The sequence below is a fragment of the Canis lupus genome, chromosome 7 (genome assembly GCF_048164855.1).
Source record: "Canis lupus baileyi chromosome 7, mCanLup2.hap1, whole genome shotgun sequence".
Classification (NCBI taxonomy): domain Eukaryota; kingdom Metazoa; phylum Chordata; class Mammalia; order Carnivora; family Canidae; genus Canis; species Canis lupus.
In genome coordinates this window covers 68431293-68452238 of record NC_132844.1, presented here as the reverse complement: position 1 = coordinate 68452238, position 20946 = coordinate 68431293, and the positions used below count along the sequence as shown (strand labels likewise).

The 20946-nt window shown below is 38.7% G+C and overlaps 1 protein-coding gene across 11 annotated transcripts in view; it reads left to right on the top strand.

Annotated features, from left to right (window-relative positions):
- ANKS1A (ankyrin repeat and sterile alpha motif domain containing 1A) overlaps positions 1 to 20946 on the top strand; it is a 178698-nt gene that overhangs the window by 32941 nt on the left and 124811 nt on the right. The window contains exon 1 of one of the 11 annotated variants that reach the window (XM_072833357.1): positions 20265 to 20323. The exons of the other annotated variants lie outside the window; for them this stretch is intronic. The gene's annotated coding sequence lies outside the window, so the exon portion shown is untranslated. Of the gene's footprint in view, positions 1 to 20264; positions 20324 to 20946 lie in introns of those variants that run through there. 11 annotated transcript variants of the gene reach the window in all.

Below are 20946 nucleotides of genomic sequence, written 5' to 3'. Positions count from 1 at the left end.
TTCCAGAGTTTGGCAAGGACAGTAAGAATTGAAATAGGATGGCTTTTGGAGCCATGGAACCCAGTGAAGCCCTATTCTTCTGTGTGGTTCTCTGTTCTAACTATATCCAAAGGCAGTGGAAAAACCTGGGGGAAGGGAGCAATTGAAGATGCTGCTACAGTAATGTTAATCGCACATATTGAACGCTTACTGGGTGCCGGGTACTGGATAAGCATATTTCCTGTTGTGTCTTTTTTAATGTCACATTAATTCTTATTTAATAAGGTTAAGCCACTTGTCCACACTCAGAATGCTGCTATGTTGTGTAGTTTGAAACTGAGGTCTGCTGGGCTACATCATGGGTATGATGGAGTGAGCAGATTATAGGGGAGATAGAGTCTGAGAAGGGAGATGCTTTTCTTCTTTTGAGACCCTGGGAGAGGATTCCTGAATTCTGGTAGAGAGAGGAAGACGGATTAACTAACTCTCTGACTCTTAGTTACGTGTGCTGTGCTCAGTGGCAGGCTCCATATGCTCCTCATAGCTTCGTACACAAAAAGCCTGCAAGTTGTCTGAAGGATGTCTGCCTTTTTTTTTTTTTTTTTTTTTTTTTTATGGTCCAAGCCCTTTTGCGGAGGCAGGATCTTCAGACATCTAGAGGAGGTTTAAAAAAAAGTGAATACACTAGGAATGTTGGCTTGGCTCCACAGCCTCCCAGGATCTATTTGTACTTGGCATTGAATGGAGGGTTTTTTTGGTGTGTGTATTTTCTTTTCTCGTGTATTTATGGATGTTAATATGAACCATTCAGCCAGGTCTATGAAGTCTGATAGAGGTTGGTCAGAGTTTGGTTTTAGATAAGTTTTCCTCTAGTTTTTCTTTCAACAAAATCCTTATGCATTTATTGGCCCCAGAGACCTGTGTCCTCAGTACTCACTACAGTCCTCATAAAGTCATTGAAGATTTGTACAAATTTTTTACTTCAGAAAGCTTCTACAGTGGTGAACATAGTTGCTTTAAAAAAAGCTTCTACAAGTGCAGTTTCCCTGTTTTTCCAACCTTTAACCCTTCCTAAAGGAGACATTCTTTGGGGGCAAGTTGTTAAGTTTCGTGTTTCTCTGCAGCACTGCTATTTCTGAATGTGGTTTGGCAACCACTGACAAAGGGACTTTTGGGTTTCCAAATGGGTGGCTCCTGCTATTTCAAGAAAATCTGTGTGAAACAATCAAGGACGTGGAGGAGGAAGCAAAATGATAGAGACAAAGGCATAAGAATCTGCTAGTATATTTATCAATATTATCCGATCTTAGAAGAGTCTTAATTGCCTCTAGTGTCATTCTTATTTTTCCTAATTATGTCAATCTTTTTTGCCTCTTTGTTGTTGAAGACTAATTTTTAAAAATTGGCGCTCAGCAGTTACTATTTTGTTTATTTCTCTTAGTCTTTTAAGTGTTCTCATATTTCTTCCTTGCATTTATTTACAAGGAGACATTGAATTCTTAGTACCTTACCAGTCTGTATGAATTATAGTTACACATTACTCTTTTCTTTTTCTCAGAAGCCTTGACTGTCTTAGCAGACTCTTGATTTCTTTCCTGTCCCCCATAAATGATTATTTCTTAATAAAATCCATTTGTTTGGGGCCTTCGGTAAACCCTCTTTTAATATATTTTTCTCCTCCTAGTTTCTGTAGAATGGCTTTACTGAAGTCCTATATGATAGATGACATGAGAGGTGCAGGAAAAAGGAGTCTCATTGGTCCCTGGTCATGACCAGATACTGAGCATGTAATTAGGCCTTGGAGCAAAGGCCTTCACACATTGTGTATGATAGCCCTATGGACCCAGGGCTAAAAGAGTAAGAAACTTAGCACCTTTCTAGAGAAATAGCTGAGAAACCATGGAGGCCTCAGTGATAAAACATGAAGGAAGAGCCTTTTCCCCAAGAATTAGAGAATTTTATTTTTTTTTATTATTATTATTTTTTAAATTTTTATTTATTTATGATAGTCACACAGAGAGAGAGAGAGAGAGAGGCAGAGACATAGGCAGAGGAAGAAGCAGGCTCCATGCACCAGGAGCCCGATGTGGGATTCGATCCCGGGTCTCCAGGATCGTGCCCTGGGCCAAAGGCAGGCGCTAAACCACTGCGCCACCCAGGGATCCCGAGAATTTTATTGAGGGTGATTTTGTTCATAGAATTCTGGTGAACTGTGTCTGGAAATGAGAAAACTGAGGAAAAAGTAATTTTAGCTTGAAGCTGGGTTCAGGGGTGGGGAGTGCTCTTTGGGATTCAGACCAAATGGAGCTGTCTTTAGTTCTTTAGAGCAGTGATTATCAACCAGGAATGATCCTCCCCATTCTCTGACATTGATGATGTTTGTTGTCAACGATGCAGGGGTGGGGAGTGGTGCTACTGGTATCTAGTGGGATGCTATGAATATATACAATATACAAAACAGTTACCCCAGGGATGCTATGAATATATACAATACACAAAACAGTTACCCCAAACCAAGAATTATCTGGCCAAAATATCAGTAGTGAGAAAGTTGAGAAACCCTGCTTTAGAGAGAGTCTTGAGAGCTTTTCACCAGGAGGGATTAGAATTAGGAAGACTAGAGGAGGCTGTAAAAACACTCGGATCTTATTATATGCACTAACGTGTCCAGGCTAACATGAAGCAAAACTATGACTAAGGTTGTATTTGTGTATTTCTCGCTCTGGTGTAGTTTTGTCTTCTGATGATTACAAGTTATAGAAAAGAAATTTTGATGTTCCTAGCCACTGGTGTGCTATCCTGCAGAGGACATAGGTGAGGGATGCTCATCAGTAACAGTGGCAGAACATTCTGGAGTCTTGGACTCTCCACAGCAGTCTCTGGGTGACGGCCGCTTGGGAAACTTACTTGTGGTAGTTGAGAAACTTCTTTGATGGCTCATGGCCTCCCTTGACCATCCATAACCTTCTATTGGATTGGTTTGAGGAAGAAAGACAGCCCCTCAAATGTTTCTAGGATTTTCTGAAAGTACAGTGTTCTCAGCCTCTTAGAGCCATTCCTCTTGGGGCTAATGATGTTAGATGTGTGATTTCTGTCTTTGACTTATACTAGTGCAGGGATGGGAGAATGTTGATGATGCCAAAGATCCTTTCTTTAAGGAGACATCATCATTTAATTCGTAGTTTCCAAAATGGAACCTTTTGAATTGTTTTGTGACTCCCTTCTAATTTGTGTCATAGCACTTATTCGAATTCTTAAAACAAGTATTTCTTACCATTGAATCCCAGATCCCAAAACTGTGGACTTTGAGGTGCAGAGTGTGTAGACAAGGAGACAAAATGTGTTCTATCTCCGTACTTGAGGTGGATTTTTATATTGGAACACTCACATTAGTCAGATGTTAGTTTAAAGAGTTTATGGCTCACTCATGGACGGCCTTGTTACCCTGGTTCCAGCCTCCCAGGAGGAGAAAATCTCCTCTTTCAGCTGCTGCTAGACACTAGAACCAGTCCCTGATTGTGGGTTTGACCTTGTTTCTTGTCATCAATTAACCAGGTATTAGTAGTGTGCAGCTTGGGGTTGGGCTGTAGGGCATATAGACATGAATCCTGCTAGCGAGTAACTTAAAATCATGGTGCAGTATAAAGCAGTGTGTAATTATTATATAGTGATTAGGAGTACAGGCTCTGGCACCAGGCTTGAATCCTGACTCCAGGGCTTTCTGCTGTGTATTTTGAGGCAGATAGGCTAAGTTTGCCTCAGTTTGTCCATTTGTAAAATGAGAATAATTCCATTAGGTTGTTGTAAGGATTAAATTAACATAAAATATTTGGAATGGTGCCTAGCACATACTAAGTATTCAATGACTTTTTTTTTTTTACATGAAGAGGTACAAAATATAGGAACTAGAGGAATTCAGAGGAGGAGGAGGTAAGTTGAGGCAGATGTGGTCAGAAGAGGTTTCATTGGTGGGCCTTGACATGAGCTGTAGGTTTGAGTCGGGCAAAGAGAACATTGTGCATGAGGGTAAGAAGGGACTTGATGTGTTTTAGAAGCTATAAGGAAACATTAAGGTAATGGGAATTTAGTTTGGGTTATGTGATTTTATGTGTGGGAGGTGGGAGAGATTGATAAAATCTAACACTATTCTAAGGGTTCGTTACTATAGAAGGGCACCAGGGGCAATTTGGGTCACAAGGCATTTCTGAGCTGTGGAATGACATAAGGACCCAGAAATTCAAACAGATGAGTCTGGTAAACTGAGAGAGTGGGTTGAAGTAAGGAGAATGACAAGGGTCAGAAGGCCAGCTAGGAAGCTGTTCTGTAAATTATCTCATCTGGGTCAAGACTAAGTGATAGCCATGGGAATAAAGAGGAAAGGATAGGTGTAGGTAGTCTTTTGAAGTAGTGCTAACATATAGGACTTGATGCTTGTTGGAGACACAGGGGGAGACAAGTATGAGGTGAGCTGAATCTTCCATCCTGTACGAATGGCTGTGTAAAAATCTGGTCAGAGAGAGAATGAAAAGGAGGAGCAGGTTAGGGGAAGGTTTCATGAGAAACAAGAAAGTAGTTACCCCTCACAACCAAGAGCAACTCTAAGAGCAGCTCCATTCCCCAAACTGAGAGGACTTCCTTTGGGCTGCAATTTGCATGCAGGAGCAGTAGGCAACATTAGCATTTCCCCTGCTTGTTCAGGGCGTTCAGCTTAACTTGGTCTGCTGTAAGCATGGCCCAGACTTGGCACTTACCGTAGCACTTAGTGGCTACTGTTCAACTTGACTGCCAGTTCCCCCAGATACTCTTGAGCACAGGCTTCTCAGAGAATTGAGTGGTATTTGGGCCACAGCCCTGTTTTCCCTGAGGGAGCCTCTGAACCTTGATAGAGGTTGGAGATACTATCTCCCCTTCCCTGTTTTCACAAACCACAGACTTCTGCTGTTTCAAATATCTATAAAAAAAACTCGGTTACCATGATAAGGCACCAATGGTGATATGATTGCTTTTGAGATTGCAAAGGAAGAAACATAGTGGAAGAAGGGGAGCAGACTTGCAGAGCCCCAGGCACCACAGGATTGTCTGAAAGGTCTCAGATTTTCATGCTTGGAATCACTCTGTCAGGAGCACTCTGTCACAGAGATGACACTGCAGTCTTCTGATAAGGAAGGGCCCTGGCCTCCCCCAGGCCAGGGCTATAGCCCAAAAGCCCAAATAAAGGCATTATCCCAGCAGGGGGGATTGGGCTAAGGACCTTCTCCATATTTGCTTTGTTTCAGTGATTCTTTTTTGAACAGATTTTTGGTTTGTCTTTGTTTTCTGTTTTTTTCCTTCCCTGCTTTGTGTCAGACACTGTTCTAATATTTTCCAGGTACTGGCTCATTGAATCTTCACAACAATCCCATTTGAGGAGGATACAGTTGCTACCCTGTTTTATAGATGAGGAAACTGAGGCACAGCATGGCCGAGCACCTTGCCCACAGTTGCACATCTAGTACTGTGGCTGGGGTTCAAATCCTGGCAGGCTAGCTCTTGGGTCTCTGTTCTTCGTTACCTTGTCTCCTGGGCTCTCATCGGTTAGCTGGGGCCATCGTTTTTAAGGTGGCATTTTCTCTTTCCTCTTTTAGAGGAATTTGTTTTAGGAATGTCACATATAATGTAAGAGGGAATGGGTGCTTTTTTGAGTCCTATAGACCTGCTGTGAAGACTAGCTGTGCTCCCTTATTCACTGTGTAACCTTGGGCAGGTCTCTTAACCTCTTTTAGCCTCAGCTTCTAAGTCTATGTAACAAAGATAAGACTGGTCATGAAGATGTAAGACAGTTTTTGTAAAGTGCCTAGAATTTAGCAGTTGCGGGGTCTTGAGCCCACAGGATTCAAACCCTAGCCACAGTACTAGGTGTGTAACTCTGGACAAGGGGCTTCACCATGCTGTGCCTCAGTTTCCTCATCTGTAAAATAGGGTAACAACTGTACTCTCCTCATAAGAGATCTTTGTATAGAGAGGGAGAGAGAGATATCAATGACAGATAACTAAAAAAGAAAAATCTCTTTCATGGATTTCAGAAGTCCTACAACAGCAACACAGAGAGTAAACCAGAATTATATGGGAAAAAGGTAAAAGTGAGGCCTAATAGAGACTTTTTAGGTCTCTGGGTCTCATAACTAAAAGTAATGGTTATATACCTGAAACAAATGTAGCATTGTATGGTATCTATACTTCAATTAAAAAAACTTTTTGGGGTGCGTGGTGGCTCAGTCAGTTAAGTGTCTAACTTTTGATTTCAGCTTGGGTCACGATCTCAGGATAGATCGTAGATCGATTGCCACATTGGGCTCTGCACTCAGCATGAAGCCTGCTTAAGATTCTCTCATTCTAACTCTTCCCACCCCTCATCACATGCGTACACTCTTTCTCAAAGAACAAGACAAACAAAACAAAACACCTCTTTAAAATAATGAAAGTAATGGTTAACCAATACAATCTTTATAGTAAAGAGAGAGAGAAAATATTTCAAAAGCATAAAAAAAATGAAGAAAAAATTTTAAGCAAACTGGCAGATGGCTAAATACTCCAATGACAATGGTAAAGAACAAAACTACCTCTACTAGGATAGATATCTGGATGATTACTCATTTTTCATTACTTTTAGGGGGAGGACTTAGCAAGGGAGGAGGGGTGGTAGGTTCATCTCTCCAAGGCTGTGTTTGGAAGGCCAACAACTGAAGTAGGTAAAGCTTAGGAAAGGAATGGAGAGAGAAGTTTCTGTGAGAAGGAAAGTAAGTGGATGGTCCTGGAGGCAATACAAGCGCAAGCTGCAGAGCCCAGCAAAACAGGATTCATACTCCAGCCTTACCACATATTCTCTGTGTGACTCGGGCAAGCTGTTGAATTCTTTTAAATCCCAGATTCCTATAAAATAGGGATGTCAATGTTTACTGCACAGAATTCCATTAGGGTTGATGAAGATGACTGTGGCAGGCCCTAATTGTCTTTCCCCCTTCTTTTGGCCTTCTTCCCTGTTCTTCTGCTTGTCTCTAATGAAGCCAGTTTCTCTGCCTTTGCACAATTTCCTGTCATGGAAATTAACAGCAATTTTGCAAACTTAGGAATGTTATGTCTTCTAAGAAGTATCATTTGCTTCATACCCTGATAGCTACCACAGATGTAGCCAAGTCCCCTTCCTAGTTGGTAAGCTACCCATGAGAAGTGACCCTTCTTCCTTAGTACTTTGGTATAGGGGACGGTTTTATGCTTATCTCAAATAAAGGCTTGGACCTTCATGCTTTCTTAGCTTTGAGATTTTTCAGAAACATGTTTTATCTTTGTAAAAAGAATCTGTATTCCCTCCCTTTCTGCTTTTTTTGCTCCTTACAAATGACATTATTTCATGGAGCCACCAAGTCTTAAGAAGTATTTAAATCTTATAAAAACCTGGATGACTTAAAATGGTTGAAGGAGGGAACTGCTGTACCTTTTCTTCCAACCAGTCTAGGTTGAGGATGAAGCCAATTTGCTGAGTTCTTTTTCCTTCATTTAGGAAAGTCTCTTATAGTCTACATGCAAGCCTGGGAAAATCCACACTCAGATGAATGTATGACAAATAATACCCCTTTATGTTCTGGACACTTCCAAAGAGCTAACGGGTAGAGAAATGGTTGTGTAAGAAGCAAAAAATAGAAGATTAATAATCAAAGTTTTTTTTTTCTGTAAGATCTCTTTTTCACAATAATATATTTTTATGAGTGAATCTGTTGTGTTTGTAAAATAGAGACTGTAGGAGAACCACCTGTATTTATTTCTGCAATTCCATGGTAATAGCCACTATGCAGAATAGGTAGTGTTGAATGATGACTCAACATTTTACTATTCTCACACTTTCAGATAATGTACACTTATCTTTATCTTTTCCTTCGTTTTATGTATTACTTTCTAACTGAAGAATCTGTATGCATACCCTTTAGATCAGAGGCTTGGAACATTGACTGTATTTGAGTCTGTATTCAAAGTTTAATAAACATATATTGCAGAAGAGTGTGTTACCCTAAAACAATCAATAGCTTCTGGAGAAGAGATGAGGTGAACTGTTATAGGCTGAGGCTTCCAGCAGCCAGTTGGATGACTGTGGGTAGTTCTGACACAGTTTAAGATAACAGAGAGAAACTGAGGATCTGGAATGGAATTAGGCCTTCAGTTCTAGCCTCAACTCTGCCTTAGAGTCATTTCTCCCCTTTTGACCATGCTTTTTTCATATATAATATAAGGGAGTTGGTTTGGATGCTTCCTAGGGTCCCTTCTAGCTCCAAAGCTTCTGATTCTTAGCAGCTTTCTGCTTGTATTAGAGACAAGACAGATACAGGTTCATAGGCCATAATGTGTGTGTTATTCTTGTCCTTTAACTTGGTCATATCGACCAAATGGTGTGTGGTGGTGGTGCTTTTTCTTAAAGCTTATTGAGGTATATTTCACATGCTATAAAATTCACCTACTTAGAGTATACAGTTTAGTAGTTTATAGTATAGCCACAGCCTTGAACAGATATCACCATAGTCTTATTTATTTTTATTTTTCTTAAAGATTTTATTTATTTAGATGGAGAGAGAGAGCATGAGCAGAGAGAGGGAGAAGCAGCCCCCTCACTGAGCAGAGAGCCCAATGCAGGGCTTAATTCCAGGACCTGAGATCATAACCTGAGCCTAAGGCAGATGCTTAACCGACTAAGCCACTCAGGTGCCTCATCACATAGTCTTAATTTTAGAACATTTTTTATCATTCCCAAAAAGAAACTCCCATACACATTGGAATTCACTCCCCATTTCCTCCAATCTCCCCAGGTAACTACTATCTTTCTTTTTCTATGGATTTGCCAATTCTGGACATTTCATACAAATGGAAGATAAAAACAGATAAAAGAAGAAACCTGGGGGTACCTGGGTGGCTCTGTTGGTTAAGCGTCTGCCTTCGGCTCAGGTCATGATCCCAGGGCCCTAGGATGCAGTCCTATGTCATTGGGCTCCCTGTTCAGCAGGGAGTCTGCTGTTCCCTCTCCCTCTGTTCCACCCCTCCCCGCCCCCATGCACTCTCTCTCTCAAATAAATAAAATCTATAAATGAATGAATGAAGAAACTCAAGCAACCTGGTGTGTGAAATAAGCGGAAAAAGTGATCCATGACAGTCTGGATTGTGCCTGGAGTCTTAGCATAATGTTTTCCGGGTTCGTCTACATTATAGCAAGTATCGGTACTTCATTTTATTAAATTGCCAAGTAATACTTCATTGTATGGGGATGCCAGATTTACTTATCCATTCAGCTGATGAAAATTTAGATTGTGTCCATGTTTTGGTCATTATGAATAATGCTACTTTGAACATTAATGTACAAATTTTGTGTGGGCATAGGCTTTCATTTCTCTTGGAGTGAGTTGCTGAGTTCTATGGTAACTCTCTTTACCTTTTTCAGGACCTGATAAATTGTTTTCCAAAATGACGGCACCGTTTTTGCAGTCCCATCAGTGTTTGAGGGTGCCCGTTTTTTCTTATCCTTGCTAGCATTTGTTATTGTACATTTTATTTTAGCTATCCTAGTGGGCATAAAGTGATTTTTTATTTGCTTTTCCCTCATAGCTAATGATATTGAGCAACTTTTCATGTGCTTATTAGCCATTTGTATATCTTTTTTGGAGAGCTGTCTTTTAAAATCCTTTGGCCACATCTGATTAGTTATTTTTATTTTTATTGTTGAGTGAGAAGAGTGAGTCCTTTTTTAAAGTTTTTTTTTGGCAGTGTGGAATTTAAATTTGTGTCACTGATCATTCCAGCACTACTTTGGTAGACTAAATATCACTGGTTAAATGGATTTTTTGAAGTCAATATTAGAAGTGGAAGCTTGAAAAGATTTTAAATGCAGGGTGGCCGAAGGGTCATGCATGGAGTGATGGGAAGAAGGTTGTTTTGTGGGGTTTTTTTTGTTTTGTTTTGTTTTGTTTTTTTGTTTTGTTTTGTGTTTATACATGGAAAAACTTTAAGTTTTCTGGAAGCAACTGCCCTTCCTTCAAACATTTGACTTCCTTTGATAGCATACCATGCCTGATTTCTTCCCACCTCCTTGTGGCTTTGACTGACATCTTCCAAAAGCGTTTTCAGGGCTAATGGCTTTGAAAAATACTAATGAATTAGATGGAAATTAATGCAATCAAACATTGTTTTCATTTGAGGATATTGTGGGTTTAAAAAAAAAAGGCAGTCAATAGCTGATATTTTATGGCTTGTTATTCCAGAAAGTGTGGCTCTAGACTGGTATACTGTGATATCTGGAGGAATGAGCTGGAGAAAGGGAGAAGAATGGAAGAACCAACCAAATAACTGTGTATGTTGGTAGATTGAAAGCTTTGTTTTTTCTTTTGCTCTCCTTAAAATTGAAGCATTTTTAAGAAAGTTGATGAGAAAGGAAACTCTCATCTTAGTTCCCAGGATACTTACAACACTAGGTGAAATGGGCTTCTATTCACCGAAGTCTTTGGAGCTTGCCTAGAGCTTGGTTAGCTTTAAATTATTTTGGCCTTATTCAAGGACCCTGTCTAGTTATTGTCCATGTTTTCATTTGCATGTGGGTATAGCTCAGGGGTCTTCCCTGTGCTCCTTCCCTTGGGACTTAACACAAGAAGAAAAAAAATCTTGCAATTTTGCCGCTTAGTGAGTGTTGGAAACTGGGCTTCATGACAAGTTGGCTCTGAACCAAGCTTCCTTGCTCTTACACATGTGAAACCTGTTTCTTTTGGCTAAGGTATTTAAAGAAAAAAAAGTATCTACATCTCAGCTAAAACAATCTTGCCCTACTCTCCTCCCTTTCCGTTACCCCGCTTCTCTTAAACTTGTTCCCTCTTTCTTCCTTCCCAATTTATTAAGACTGCTGTGGCTCACTTTTTCCAGTTAATTCAAAGAGCAGGCTGCTCAGGTTTCTTCTGTCGCATGTTTTTATCTCCCTTAGAGCAGTGGCCATGTTAGGCCATTTGCATTCACTCTAATATAAGAAAATCTTTTTGAGTTTTGTCCTTTCAATATGCTTGGGAGATCTGACCCTGTTTTCATGCATGGGGATGGACTGATTTACATTTTTTAATGCCCATCTTCTGAATCCGAAGTAAGACTACCTAGTGTTTGCATTAAAAACTGCCAAGATTAAATGTGGAGCTGGGACTTTCTGACATTGTTGGACTTTATTGTTTGTACTTGAATTGGTGAAAGGAAAATGCTTACAGTAATAAGTTGGTATCCTCATTCCTGGGGTTTTTGACATCTGCTGTGTTAAAACTAAATCATGGAGGCATAAAACTCTTTAATATATGTTGTTAAAAGCCCCACTGGATAAAATACACATTAATATTTTATTTTATTTTATTTTATTTTTTATTTTATTTTTTATTTTATTTTTTTATTTTATTTTATTTTATTTTATTTTATTTTATTTTATTTTATTTATTTTATTTTTTTTTTATTTATAGAGACAGAGAGAGAGAGAGGGAGGCAGAGACACAGGCAGAGGGAGAAGCAGGCTCCGTGTAGGGAGGCTGACGTGGGACTGGATCCTGGGCATCCAGGATCACACCCCAGGCTGCAGGCGGCGCTAAACCGCTGCTCCACAGGGGCTGCCCACATTAACATTTTAATATTAAAAGTGTGATCGAGGGCAACCCCGGTGGCTCAGCGGTTCAGCGCTGCCTTCAGCCCGGGGCGTGATCCTGGAGACCCGGATCGAGTCTCATGTCAGGCTCCCTGCATGGAGCCTGCTTCTGCGTCTGCCTGTCTCTGCCTCTCTCTCTCTCTCTCTCTCTCTCATACATAAATAAAATCTAAAAAAAAAAAAAAGTGTCATCGATACCTCCTGTAGATCTCTGGCCACCACCAACTGTGTAAGAAGAACCATGAAAGAAAAAAGGTGCAAGTTACTTATTTAAAATAAATAACTTGGGTCACCTGGGTGGCTCAGTGGTTAAGCATCTGCCTTCAGCTCAGGTCTTGATCCTGGGGTCCTAGGATCGAGTCTTGCATGAGGCTACCTGTGAGGAGCCTGCTTCTCCCTCTGTCTATGTCTCTACCTCTCTCTGTGTGTCTCTCATGAATAAATAAATAAATCTTTAAAAATAACTCCCCCGTGAAGTGGTGATGGAGTTATCCTGTCCCCAGCAACTGGGAAGGGAGCTTTAGGAACTTGTTTTCAAGTGCTCAGCACGCCCTACTCTGTAGTGTGCATCCAAGAAGTATGCATCATAGGGAGAGAGGTAGATGAGGAAAGCATTGAAAGGGAAGAGGCAGTGTATATTTGGAGAAAGGCGATATTTTGCTGAATCAATGGGGATATGAAGCAGTGAAAAAGAAAGTAAGAATGGGAAGTATAAGTTGTGGCTGGACCACACAAGTAACCAATCTTTCACTGAGTCATTTTGGCCTCATTTTGAAGTCTGAGGGGTGCCACTGAAGGTTTTAGAGTAGCTTAGGAATGATTAGACTCTGGCTTTAGGAAAATTAACCTGGCAAAAATCTTTATAGTGTTCATCGTGGGGAAACTAAATTAGGACAAGGTGCTAGGGGGCAACCTGGGTTTAGCACCACCTTCGGGGCAGGGCGTAATCCTGGAGACCCAGGATTGGGTCCCATGTCAGGCTCCCTACATGGAGCCTGCTTCTCCCTCTGCCTGTGTCTCTCATGAATAAATAAATAAAAGTCTTAAAAAAAAAAAAAAAAGGACAAAGTCCCAGGGCCTAAAATAAGTCAGTTGTTTTGTAGCCTGTACTCTTCTAGAATTTGCTCTTTTATATATAATATATTATATATATATATAACTTTTATAATATAATCATATAATATATATTATATATATTATATATTTGGTCATATATATATATATCATGGACATGTTCCTTTGTCATTGAACTTTCTTTCTTTTTTTCTTTTCCTTTCCTTCCTTTCTAAAAGATTTTATTTATTTGAAAGAGAGAGTGAGCCAGTGAGAGAGAACACAAACGGGGAGCTAGATATACCACTTTTATTACCAATAAAAGTGTTTGACAGTTGTGGCCTTGAGCTGCAGCCAAATGAGCGCACTCATTTTAACATCTGAAGTGGACAACAGGCTTACAGACTAATCACTAGCAGAAGTGTCACAGGAGCCATTCCCTGAAGGGCAGGCTCTTTACTTCTTGGGATGGGACAGATCAGAAAACATGCTTCCTGCAGACTGAGAATACAAGTCTCTTTCACAGCTTCACTGAACTGAGTTCACAAGTGTTCTCAACAAACTCACTTAATTTGATCCTGTATGTTTCATCAGATTTGTGGAATTTGCTTGCAGATCTTGTTGCTTGAGAGGACATCTAGGTTGCAGTATGCATTTGTTAAATATTGTTATCACAAATTAGTCCAGTTTGCCTTAGCAATATTATGATAGGCACAATGGTGAAGTAAGGATTTAGTTGCCTTTTGCTATTTGCTTTCAAGCAATCAGAAGTAAAAAGAATAAGGCAGCCCGGATGGCTCAGTGGTTTAGTGCCGCCTTTGGTCCAGGGCGTGATCCTGGAGACCTGGGATTGAGTCCCATGTCGGGCTTCCTGCACGGAGCCTGCTTCTCCCTCTGCCTGTGTCTCTGCCTCTCTTTCTCTCTCTCTCTCTGTGTGTGTGTGTGTCTCTCATGAATAAATAAATAAAATCTTTAAAAAAATAAAAAGAATATGCTAAGGACAATAAATGCTTTGCATTTATTTGAATAGTGTTTGTTAATGGCTTCCTCATTCTGCTTCAAAGAAATATCTGCAAAGTATATGACAGTACAAAAGTCAACCACAGCAAGCTTGAACAGTCAGGAGTATTTTCTGTTTCTCTGCCCTTTTCATGTCTTGCTCATCTAAGAAACGTGACTGCTGCTCCCAGCACTTGTGGGCGGTGGCTGAAGCTGCTTGACTAGACTTTAAAGGAAGTGCTGTGGTACAAGCATAATGAGTTTTAGTCAACTTGATCCTGTTTAGATGGCCACTAATGCTCTCATTTCCAGATTTGACTTCGCAGGGACTATTCACTTATCTTTTGAGCCAAGAATAGTCCTAAGATAAGAGGTTATGTGGATTAAGAACAGAGTGCATTTTGCACCATCTAATGAGCACTTTGTGTCTCTAAAGTTGAGATTCCACAAAGGGAGCTCTGGAAAACAACTGCCCATAAATTTAGAAGATACTGAAAAGATTAATTATACATTCCTTATCTCACTGAGCACCCTGAGCTGACCGATATAGTTCACTGACCTGAAGATGGATCCAAGAAGTCTGGAATGTGCTGTTTCACATTGTTTCTCTTGAGAAATGTATTTGATCAATGTGCAGAGCCTTCGGGGCAATACACTTGGTATGACCTTTATCCTTGAGGTACCTATGGGAGTCTGTATGTGACATACACCATGAGGATGAGGATTTGGAGGAAAAATGGAAATGAGAGATGATTTACATTGTATCAGTCTATATAACTGAGAAATACTTTTTTCTGATTATTCTTAGTAGACAGTCTTTTCTATACATTTGATATAAAATTGAGCCAAGATTAGCAATGCTACTAATCCTAACTTTTCTAAAACAATATAATTTTAAAATTATTAAGATAATGCATCTTCATGATGGGAAAAGTCAGTATAAAAATCTATAATGTCTCTTTATTCCTTCAGTTTTTTCAGTTCTATGAATATATATATTTTAAATTTTTTTCCTATGCTTTACAAATATATTCCATTTTTGTTTTGATAATGATACATAATTTGCAGTATAAAAATCTATAATGTCTCTTTATTCCTTCAGTTTTTTCAGTTCTATGAATATATATATTTTAAATTTTTTTCCTATGCTTTACAAATATATTCCATTTTTGTTTTGATAATGATACATAATTTGCAGGTTGGGTTTCTTTACTTAACACATTGACATTAGTTAATTGAAGGATTTTTTTAAATCACCAATGAGTATTGAGTCAACAAATATTTTGTATCTAATGAAAGGAACATATGATTTTTCTTCTTTAATATGTTAATAGATACATCAGATTTGATGTTCAACACTCCTGACATTCTTTTTTTTTAATTTAATTTAATTTTTTTTTTTTAATTTTTATTTATGATAGTCACACACAGAGAGAGAGAGAGGCAGAGACATAGGCAGAGGGAGAAGCAGGCCCCATGCACTGGGAGCCCGACGTGGGATTTGATCCCGGGTCTCCAGGATCGCGCCCTGGGCCAAAGGCAGGCGCCAAACCGCTGCGCCACCCAGGGATCCCCACTCCTGACATTCTTAGTATCACTTTAGTCAGTCCTTAAAATGAACAGCTGCTCTTTTTTAAAGACATTTCAGAGATGTCACCAAGCAGCAGTGTGTGACCTGGGCTAGGATACCTGAGAGGGGCGTGGTCTGACTTAGGCTGGAAATAGGGCTGAGCACACAGTGTAGGAGTCAGGAAATTGAATTGAGATCCGACACTTTGGGAGCTGTTCTCAGTGTAGTTGTTGGTGGTTAGAAGTTATACCTTTATTAAGAAAAAAAAGAAGGAGAGAGAGAAAAGAAGTGATACCTTATTAGGGGTTAATAATATCATCAGTCTACAAAGTATTGGATCTAAGGAACATTGTCCTAGTTGTAACCTTGAGGAGTTTGCATACAGAGAGGTTTTAGCACTATGACTGCTTTCAATTTTTGGAGTTTATTATGTCTAATTTTCTTTCAGAGTCCTTTGGGGAGATGTCTTAGTGGCCAGGTGGAATTTCTCATGCCATTCTGCAATTAAAATATTTGGGTGTCTTTCAAGTACTAGGTCACAACCATGGTCATTTCATTTCTTCGAGGAATCTGATTCCAAGGGTAAATTTCTCTGCTTTACCAGCTCTTTCTAGAATAACTGGTGACTTAGCAGTACATGACAGAGTAATTGGAGATGTGCTGTGAACAGTCATCATAAGTGCCAGAGCTCAAGTACTCTTGGGTTTATATGGTCTAGATTTAAGATTAGTAGCTTGAAAGAGATGTGATCTGTTGGCTTCTCAGAGCTAAGACAGTTTAAACATTTAGGTTTCATGCTCCCAATCTAAAGAGTGACTGAATGGGTGATCTCTACAGTTTCTTTTATCTCCATAATATTTCAATTTTGTGTAATCGCACCCACTTCTCTTAGACTCATCCCTCAGTTGAGAACTGAAGATTGCAGGCAGGGGTGGGAAGTTAGCATCTTGGCTTGTGTTTAAATTGTGTCACCCTTGTTGGCTTATGCCCCGTTTCATTCTGATGCTGATTTTTGTCTTCCCAGGTTTTGGACTATACATTGCTATTTCTGGCATTAGTGTTCATTTTTTAGGGACTGTGGGATTTTTTCAGTAGACTTAATTTTTAAATTTATAGAAAAAATTGCTCAAAGGACAGATTCCTATATACCCCTTCCACTCCCTCACCCCCACAGTTTATTATTAACATGCTATATGCATGGTATTAGCATTCTGACTGTGTGATACGCTTGTTATAATTGATGAACCAATATTGATATGCCATTATTAACTACTCTACTAGGGTTCACTCTGTGTTGCACAGTTTTGACAAATGCATAATGTATATACCCATCATTACAATAATCATACAAGATAATTTCACTGACCTAAAAATAACCTGTGTTTCATCTATTTACTTATCCTCCACACCCCCCTGAGTCCCAGGCAACCTCTGATCTTTTACTGTCTTTAATTGTTTTGCCTCTACTGGAATGTCATATACAGTTAACCATTGAATAACATGGGGGTTAGGGGTACTAACAGTCAAAAATCTGCATATAACCTTTGCCTCCCCCCAAACCTATACTAATCTCTCACAGTAGGCCAAAAGCCTTTCTAACAACATAAACACTTGATTAACACATATTTTGTATATTGTTTGTACTGTATACTGTATTACTACAATAAAGTAAGCCAGAGTTAAGAAAATCATAAGAGAAAATATATTTGTATTATTGTACTGTATTTATTTTTTAAAAATCCATGTATAAGTGGACCTGCTCATTTCAAATCTGTATGTTCAAGGGTCAACTGTAGTTAGACTATATGTTGCCTTTCCAGACTGGCTTCTTTCACTTAGTAATGCACATTTAAGTTTCCTCTATGTCTTTTAGGCTTGATAGCTCATTTCCTTTTAGCAGAATAATATTCCATTTCCTGGGTGTAGCAAAGTTTATCCATTCACCTACTGAAGGACATCTTGGTTGCTTCCAAGTTTTGGCAATTATGAATAAAGCTGGTATAAACATTCATTTGCAAGTTTTTATGGACATACATTTTCAGCTCATTTGAGTACTTCAAGTGCAATTACTAGATCATATGGTAAGTCTATAGTTTTGTAAGAAATTGCCAAACTTAACTTTCAAAGTGATTGTTCGCATTCCCGATCACTTCGCATTCCCACAGGCAATGAATGAGAATCTTGTTGCTTCACATCTTCACCAATATTTTGTGTTATGTTTCTGATTTTATTTAATTGTAGTTTAATTTGCAGTTCCCTAATTCCCTAATTCAACATGTGATGTTGAGTATCTTTTCATATGCTTTGTTACTACCCATATGTCTTCTTTGGCAAGGTGTCTGTTCAGATCTTTTGCCTGTTTTTAAGTTGCATTGTTTGTTTTCTTATTGCTGAATTTTAAGAGTTATTTGTATGTATTGGATACATGTCCTTTATCAGATATGTGTTTTTCTCCCAGTCTGTGTCTTGTCTTTTCATTCTCCTAACAGTCTTTTTCAATGAGCAGACTTTTTTTATTTCAGTGAAGTCCAGCTTATTAATATTTCCCTTCATGGCTCATGTTTCTGATGCTGTATCCATAGAGTCCAAGCTCATCTAGATTTTCTCCTATTATCTTCTAGAATTTTATAGTTTTGCATTTTACATTTAGGTCTATGATCCATTTTATGTTCATTTTGTAAGAGATATAAGGTCTATGTCTAAATTCATTTTTTGCATATGGATGTCTAGTTGTTGCAACACCATTTGTTTTAAAGGCTATCCTTTCTCCATTGAATTACTTTCGTTCCTTTGTCAAAGATTCATATATTTCTGTGACTATTTTTGGGCTCTGTGTTCTATTGATCTTTTGTCTGTTTGGTGGTAGTGTTGTTTTTGTTTCTGCCAATACCGAACAGTCTTGATAATTGCAGTTTCAGTAAGTCTTGAAGTCAGATACTGTCAGTCCTCCAACTTGTTCTTCTCCTTCAATGTTGTGTTAGCTATTCTGTCTTTTGCCTTTCCATTAAAACTTTAGAATCAGTTTATTGATATCCACAAAATAACTTGCTGAGATTTTGATTGGGATTGTTGAATCTATAGATCAGTTTGGTAAGAATTGATATCTTACTAATATTGAATCTTCCTATTCATGAACATGGAATGCCTCTCTATTTAGATCTTTGATTTCTTTCATCAGAGTTTTATCATTTTCCTCATATAGATCTTGTTCATATTTTGTTAGATTCATACTAAAGTATTTCATTTTGCAGTGCTAATTATTGTAAGTGGTATAATGTCAACTTCAGTGGTTCATTACTAGTATCTAGGAAAGCAATTGACTTTTGTATAGTTTGTGTCCTGCACCCTTACTATAATTACTGAGTTTTAGGAGGATTATTTTTTGATTCTTCAGGATTTTGCATGTTATGTTTTATTTCTTTCCCAATCTGAATACTTAAAAATTTTTTAAAAAAATAATCTCTATCCCAATATGGGGCTCAAACTCATGACCCTAAGATCAAGAGTTGCACACTTCTCTGACTGAGCCAGCCAAGCACCCCTCAATTGGAATACTTTTTATTTCCTTTTTTTAAGTAGGCTTCACCCTAACTCACGACCCTGAGATCAAGACCTGAGCTGAGATCAAGAGTCGAATGTTCAACCATCTGAGCCACCCCTTTGTTTTTCCTTTTCTTACTGCATTAGCTAGGACACTGAGTAGGAGTGATGAAGGGGGGACATCCTTGTTTTGTTCTTGATCTTAGGGGAAAGCATCTAGTTTCTCATCATTAAGTATGATATTAGCTACAGGTATATTTATTCTTAATCAAATGTGGAGGCTCTTCTTTATTCCTAATTTTCTGAGAATTTTTATCATGAGGGGGTGTTGGGTTTTTGTCAGATGCTTTTTCTGCATATCTTGATATGAACATATGATTTCTCTTCTTTACCTTGTTGATATGATAGGTTACATTAATTGATTCTCCAATGTTGAACCACTCTTGTATACCTGGAATAAATTCCACTCAGTCATGGCATATAATTCTATTCATGTATTGTTATGTTTGATTTACTAGTCTTTTTTTAAAGATATTTGCATCTATGTCATGAGAGAAAGTGGTCTGTAATTTTCTTTTCTTGTAATATCTTTGTCTGGTTTTGGTATTAAGGTAGTGCTGGCCTCTTCAAATGAGTTAGGAGGTCTTCCCTTTGCTTTGCTTTTCTGGAAGAGATTGCAGAGAATTGGTATCATTTCTTTAAATGTTTCGTAAAATTAATTAGTGAAACCATCTGGGCATGGTGCCTTGTGTTTTGTAAGGTTATTAATTTTTATGTCAGTTTTTAAACTAGATATAAGACCATTCAGATGATCTATTTCTTGTGTGAATTTTGGTAAGAATTCATCTATTTCCTTTTTTTCTTTTTAAAGATTGTATTTATTTATTTGAGAGAGAGAGAGCACATAAGCTGGGTGAGGGGCAGAAGGAGATAGAGAAGTAGACTTTTTGCTGAGCAGGGAGCCCAACGCGATGCAGGGCTCAATCCCAGGACCCTGAGATCGATCATGACCTGAGCTGAAGGCAGATACTTAATTGACTGAGCCACCCAGGTACCCCCTCTCCTTTTAAAGATTGATTGATTGATTTGAGAGAGCATTCACAAGCAAGGGGGAAGGGGCACAGGGAAAGGGAGAGGATCTCAAGCAGACTACCCGCTGAGCATGGACCCCCTCCCCCCTACATGGGGCTCTATCCCAGGATCCTGAGATCATGACTGGAGCCAAAATCAAGAGTCAGACACTTAACTAACTGAGACACTCAGGTGCCCCCAAAATTTGTCTGTTTCATGTAAATTAGGAAATTTGTGGATATAGAGTTGTTTATAATCTTTTATTATCCTATTAAAGTCCATGGGATCAGTAATAATGACTCCTCTTTCATTTTTGATGTTAGTAATTGTGTCTTCTCTTTTTTTCCTTGATTAGCCTGGCTAGACATTTATTAATTATATCAATCTTTTCAAAGAACCTGTTGGAAGGACGGGATTTTTGGTTCATGTTATAGGTAAGAGGCATAATCTTGACTTTGAGTCAGTCTCTAAATTTTTGCCAGTAATCGCTGTATTTGTGTGTGCACAAAGGCATAAGTATGAAGATCTAATACAGAGATATCATTAGAACTTTTTAAGGACTTTCATTAATAAGACTAAGGCTTTCATTATTAACAGAATGGTGGGTCAGGGAGAACAACTTTGCTTGCTGGCTCCCTATGCTAGCTATGTATCACTGGGCAAGTGACTTCACCTGTCTTTAGTTTTATGTACTAATCGCTTCTCTGAGCATGTTAAAACTTGTAGCGCGCAAGTTCTTATTTTACTGTTTAGAATGAAAAATAGAGCTAACATAAAGTGTCTAATATATACCTAGTAGACTCTGTTTGCAGCTATTGTATTTCTAAAACACATCTTAGACTCATTAAAGATTCTCTGGGTTAAAAAAAAAATAGATTCTCTGGGTTTCTTCATACTCTAGGTCTTTGGGAAGTGATAAGGGCTTTCCTCTTATTCATTGATATGTGAAGCTGTATTTCTTCCCATAGAGAGTTTTTGGTTTTTGTAAATGGCTGCCTCTTGACTTGTACATTTAAAATTTGAGAAAGAAAAAGTTGTTTGTGGGAAAGCCATCCAG